This window comes from Phyllobates terribilis, unplaced genomic scaffold, assembly GCF_046119375.1.
Source record: "Phyllobates terribilis strain yellow unplaced genomic scaffold, ASM4611937v1 Scaffold_30__1_contigs__length_15301838, whole genome shotgun sequence".
NCBI lineage: Eukaryota > Metazoa > Chordata > Amphibia > Anura > Dendrobatidae > Phyllobates > Phyllobates terribilis.
In genome coordinates, this window is record NW_027362790.1 from 8683875 (window position 1) to 8689772 (window position 5898).

At 52.4% G+C, this 5898-nt stretch overlaps 1 non-coding gene and 1 pseudogene across 1 annotated transcript; both read left to right on the forward strand.

The window, feature by feature from the left end:
• Window positions 1-1052: 1052 nt before the first annotated feature.
• LOC141180257 (U2 spliceosomal RNA) lies at window positions 1053-1243 on the forward strand. The gene has a single exon (XR_012256020.1). It is a non-coding gene; the product is annotated as a U2 spliceosomal RNA (small nuclear RNA).
• A 1115-nt stretch (window positions 1244-2358) lies between these two features.
• LOC141180000 (U2 spliceosomal RNA) lies at window positions 2359-2436 on the forward strand (annotated as a pseudogene).
• Window positions 2437-5898: the final 3462 nt, after the last annotated feature.

Genomic DNA, 5898 nt, shown 5'->3' on the forward strand with positions numbered 1-5898 from the left:
TAACAGTGTCTCTTACCTGGCCAGGTTTGTCATCTGCTGTTCCGATGTCCCAATCTCAGCGGTTACTCGTGCCGGTCGATGAACTTGAAGGAATACGCAGACCTCGGGTCCCTGTTTCGGGCGCCAGGAATTGTTAGGATCATTCAGCCATGGAGGGTCCTTGTTGGAGTCGGGGTATCCCCGTAACAAGAAATACACAGACACGTAGTGTATAATCAAGTACTGGGAAGCCCCTGAGCGCGTCTCCCTCTATGGGTGCTGTCCCTTTATTTATAATAATAATCATTTTTTTTTTTTTTTTGTCAGACATGCGCAGTAAAATGCCTTTGTTTCACAAGCAGTGAAGTGATGATTCATAACAGTGGAATGTTGATAAGAAAGTTTCATAAACAGAAAAGTGATAATTAGTAGAAGGTTGCTGAGACAGCTAAAACAAGTTACAATCTAGTTTCTGGGCGTCAGTCCAAATGTCCAGATAGGGGAAGAATAACTTCATCTGTGTCTTACATCGTAGTCTTGGGTGTAGAATAACTCCTATCATCCTCTCAGCGGTCTCTGTGAGCTTCTCAGCGACATTCAGCCAGCCAGGTATCCTGCCTGCAGTAGATGGAATGTGGCAATGGAACGCTGGCTGCGCGTGTCATAATAGGCTCTGAGCCTTTATATACCTGTGCACAGCAGCAGCCACCTTCAGTCTGCTGCTGGACAGCCAGCAGCAGCAGCAGCAGGAGAGGTATGTAATCAGGAGCCCTCCTGCTAAGGGTAGACAGCTGCTCGTTCCACCCCACCCCTCGCCTTAATTGGTTCTCCTCCCTTCCAACGGTGTTGAGGCGGGTGGGAACAGCAGGGGGTGAAGGTGCTGTGTTTAAAGAGGTGGAGTTATGCAGATCTAAAACGCGTGGATTGCAGCAGCAGCAAGCCGAAAAGTGCAGGCATGTAAGGGATCTAGAGGTTGACAACATGTCTTCTTAACGGGAGTCCAGGAGCTCATCTCCACAAATGGACTTTTCAGGATCCTTGGGTGGCTCCGTAGTTTGAAACCAATTCTGGTTATCGCTTCTCGGCCTTTTGGCTAAGATCAAGTGTAGTATCTGTTCTTATCAGTTTAATATCTGATACGTCCCCTATCTGGGGACCATATATTAAATGGATTTTTAGAACAGGGAGATGGAAAAAGAGCTTGCTCTGTCCACTCCACGCATTGACCTGGTATTGCAGTATCTCCAGGACCGGTGCACCCCTTCTTTAATGCAGTTTCTAAAATCAGAAAGAATTGAATTCAATGTTTTTTGTTCATTTTGCTTGTTTGTCGGATTTTGGGATGGACTCTTTGGCTTTGCTTTTCTTCTCCTCATTGGATTTTTCATGTTCAAAGTTGCAGAAGCCAGATTACAAGCTCATTTTGGTTCAACTTCAGCAACTGTGCATTGCATTGCCATGTAATGTGATGCAATGCTATATTTCTAGCTCTCCCTTTTTACTTCCTTTTGGATAAACAGACATATTAGGCAAGCATTTTGGAGCTTTCACCTAAATAACTACAGGTGGTGAGATAAGCTGCACAATATAATTGACCTTTCAGTATATTGTTGCACACACACCATCTATTTAGCAAATGCCCTTGTTATCAACAGCAGCCTTTTAAACTCACCTGAGCTAACAGGTATGTGCACTGGTTACTCTGCTGCGCTTAAAATTTCTTTTTTGGTTTGCTACAATGCCTTTTCTGAAACGTTGTCTCCTTCTGCTGGAACACTGACTTCTTTCATTTAATGCCTGCAGACTATAAAAGAGAACCCAACCCAAAAAGTTTGGTTGATTAGTCTGTGGCATTCTGTTAAACTGTTGCTTATGGCGGTCTCTGTGAGCTTCTCAGCGACATTCAGCCAGCCAGGTATCCTGCCTGCAGTAGATGGAATGTGGCAATGGAACGCTGGCTGCGCGTGTCATAATAGGCTCTGAGCCTTTATATACCTGTGCACAGCAGCAGCCACCTTCAGTCTGCTGCTGGACAGCCAGCAGCAGCAGCAGCAGGAGAGGTATGTAATCAGGAGCCCTCCTGCTAAGGGTAGACAGCTGCTCGTTCCACCCCACCCCCCGCCTTAATTGGTTCTCCTCCCTTCCAACGGTGTTGAGGCGGGTGGGAACAGCAGGGGGTGAAGGTGCTGTGTTTAAAGAGGTGGAGTTATGCAGATCTAAAACGCGTGGATTGCAGCAGCAGCAAGCCGAAAAGTGCAGGCATGTAAGGGATCTAGAGGTTGACAACATGTCTTCTTAACGGGAGTCCAGGAGCTCATCTCCACAAATGGACTTTTCAGGATCCTTGGGTGGCTCCGTAGTTTGAAACCAATTCTGGTTATCGCTTCTCGGCCTTTTGGCTAAGATCAAGCGTAGTATCTGTTCTTATAAGAACACAAGAGCTACGATCTACACTTGACGAGAGCGATCGAACTCGGAAGGAGAAGAGCTTCGGAGCCCAGCTGACATCGGAGAAGGAAGGCGGATATCGGTGGGAGGAAGAAGCTCTAAAGAATCCAGAAGAAGACGAAGACTCGGAGAAGAATCGGGCTGTCCTGTGGAATCTTCGAGGAAGAAAATCATCGAGACAAAGACCTTTCGGGGAATTTGTCCAGAACACGACGGGAGAAGAATCTGCATAGCTCCACCCATTCCGGGAAAAGTTCCAGATCCAGCTCCAAGAAGTAACTGCAGGAGGAAAGCCATGGCAAGCGCTGCGAGGAAGGCCGAAAAGAAGAGCCTGGAGCAGGGGACAGCCAGGAGGGCCCAGCCAGGAGCCGATTCTGACCCCAAGGACTCTGCCTCCACGACTGGCCAGCAGAAGGGACCCCAGAAGCCCCGCCACGAAGCTCCAGCCCTGGAGCCATGGATGCGGCAGACGGTGGCCCTGAAGCTGAAGGAAGTGGATGGGAGGGTGCCGGACATGTCCTCGGACGTGTTCTGCCAGAAGATGCTGCTGGATCGAGGCTTCTCCAGGTCGGACACCCTCAGCATCCAGACCTTCTTGACGGGGATCTTCTTCGTCACCTTCGCCACTGTGAACACCTGCAGGAGGTTCTGGGAAATGGTAAGCGCAAAAGGACCAGATAATTCTTTCTCTGCCTTTACAGGTAGCTGCCCTATCCAGAGGGACGAAAGGAGGATCACGGTCTCCATGCGCAACCCGCACACCCCAGGCCAAGACATCTGTACCTTCCTGAGACGCTTCTGTTTGGTTGTGAAGGAACCTTCTCACATCCTGAATGGACTCGGCTTCTGGACAGGTAAGTGGTCGGTGACCGTTAGACTTCACAGGGACCTGGCGTACTCAGACGGACTTCGGCACCTGCCCCCGACATTCTCCCTGGGCAACTCCTACGGCCTCATCTATTACCCGGACATGCCGCGGAACTGCAGGAGATGCGGCAAGAACGGCCACGAGATGAAGGACTGCAAGGAGGATGCCTGCAGGATTTGTCGAGTGACGGGACACAGCTCGAAGGACTGCCCGAAGAAGACGTCCTGCAACCTGTGTGGGCTGGCGGCTCATCTGTACAAGGATTGCCCCAAGCGTGAGAGATCCTGGGCATCGGTGGTTGCGACGACCCCAGCTACGGAGGACAAGGCCCCGATGACCAGGCCTGTGAAGGTCAAGGACGCGACGACCAAGGCCCCAGCGGCCAAGGCCGAGACGACCAAGGCCAAAGCGGTCAAGGAGTCGGTGGCCAAAGCCCCAGCGACGGTCCCAGCAGCTCCGAAGCAGAAGAAAAAGTCAAAGGAGGGTAAGAGTTCTGTCACCCCTCTCTCGATCCCTCCCCCTGCCACCCCCGTCCAATCCCCCCCCACCCCGGCCACCCCTGCTGAGGATTCCACTTCCTCTTCCTCCTTCCCCTACTCCTCAGCAGGTGTCCTTTCCCCTGCCCCGGCAGCCACTCTCCCTCCCCAGACCATGGTAGCGGTGGAATTAACCTTTCCTCCACCCGCCGCTATCTATTCCGAGGAGGATTTTCCCCTTCTTGTCTCCCCAGTTCCAACCCGGCGAAAGAGGAAGGTGGAGGACAGCCCTGCTACTGAATCCTCCAAAAAGAAGATTCTGGATTTCGTAGGCGAAAAGGAGGATACCCTCCCTGAGCCAGAAGAGATGGAGCACATGGTTGAGACCCTGGTGGCCGAGCCAGAAGAGGAGGAACTGGTGGTCGCCGAGATCGAGGCCGCGCTGCTTGACCAGATGGAGGAAGAGGGCCTGCTGGTGATCCCGTCACCAGCAGTCAACACCGACGAGGGACCACCCGACCGGAGTGGTAACTAAGGTGTATTGCCTGCGCTAACTTTTTCTTTTTTCCCTACATGATGGCTAATATTAACTTATTTTCCATTAATGTCAGGAGCATCAAGGACAAGTTCAGACGTCAGACTATTTATGCCTTCCTTACTTCCCAGTTGTGTGATGTTTATATGTTGCAGGAATGTTCCCTTCCCTCCTCTAGGTCCTTCAAACATCTGGCCAGGGAGTGGTCCCACGGTCCATCCTACTGGTCCGGTGGGGGTGACTGCAAGTCTGCGGGGGTCGCAATTCTGATCAGGGGGGGCGCATTCACGCTTGAGTCCGTCCAGGAGCTCATCTGCGGCAGGGCTCTTGTTGTAGATGGCAACTGGGCGGGAGAACCTGTCAGGTTCATCAACGTGTATGCGTCCCCACTGAAGAATGAGCGTTTGGAGCTTTTCCAGACCCTGCGGCTTCAGCTTGCCACCACCAGGACCTTAGTGATGGCCGGGGATTTCAACTGCCCCATCGAGGAGGATGGTCGTAGTTCTGGCACATCTGCCAAGTTGGACATCACGTCCAAGCTGCTCATCGAGATGGTAACCGAGGCCTCTCTTCAGGACGTGGTGGGCTCCATGGGGAGAGGCTCCACGAACTATTCGTGGAGCCGACCCGATGGCTCACTCCGCTCCAGGATTGACTTTGTGTTCACCTCTCGGGCAGTCAGGCAGAGTAGGCACTCGATGGTCTCCTGCTTCTTCTCCGACCACAGAGCCATTCACTTACAAGGTGTCCTCGGCGACGGTTTTCCGTCCGGCCCCGGCTCCTGGAAGCTGAATTGTGCTCTGCTGGCTCAGGATGAAGTCGTGGAGGAGCTGAGAGCAGCCTACGCAATGTGGCAGTCCTACAAGGGTAGCTTCCAAACAGTCTCTGATTGGTGGGAATATGTTAAACTTGAGTTTCGCTGTTTCTTTCAGGCCAAGGGTCGACAACAGGCGTGTGAGAAGAGGAGGGACTTCAGAGGGCTGCAGCGCGAGCTGCGGTCGCTGCAGGACCTTCTTAACTGCGGCTGGGACGTGAGGGAGGAGCTGGAGGAGACCAAGAAGAGCCTGAAAAGGCACTTTGAGGAGGAGTCCAAGCGAATCGTCTTCCGTTCCAAAGTGGAGAATCTGGAGAAGGGTGAGAAATGTAACTCATTCTTTTTCAGGAAACTTCATGCCGGTCACACGCCCCTGAACGAGCTGCGAGACGAGAGCGGAAACATGCGACGTGGGAAGGAGGACGTGATGAGGGTCGTCAGCGACTTCTACAGCGAACTCTACTCCCACAAGACTACCGACCCCGACGCTGCTGATAAGTTCCTGTCAGGTATCACTAACCATCTTGATCCTGCAGGCACGGCAGCCTTGGACAAACCTCTGATGGTGGGCGAATTGCTCTCTGCCGCTAAATCCTTTAGGACCGGCAGGACCCCGGGCAGTGATGGTCTTCCAGTGGAGCTCTATGTAGCGCTGGGAGACCTCATCTGTCCGGACCTGTTGGACCTGTACGAGGAGATGGTGGTGGAGGGTAGAATGCCTCCATCTTTGAGGGAAGGAATGGTCACGATCCTGTACAAGCGGAAGGGAGAGAGGTGC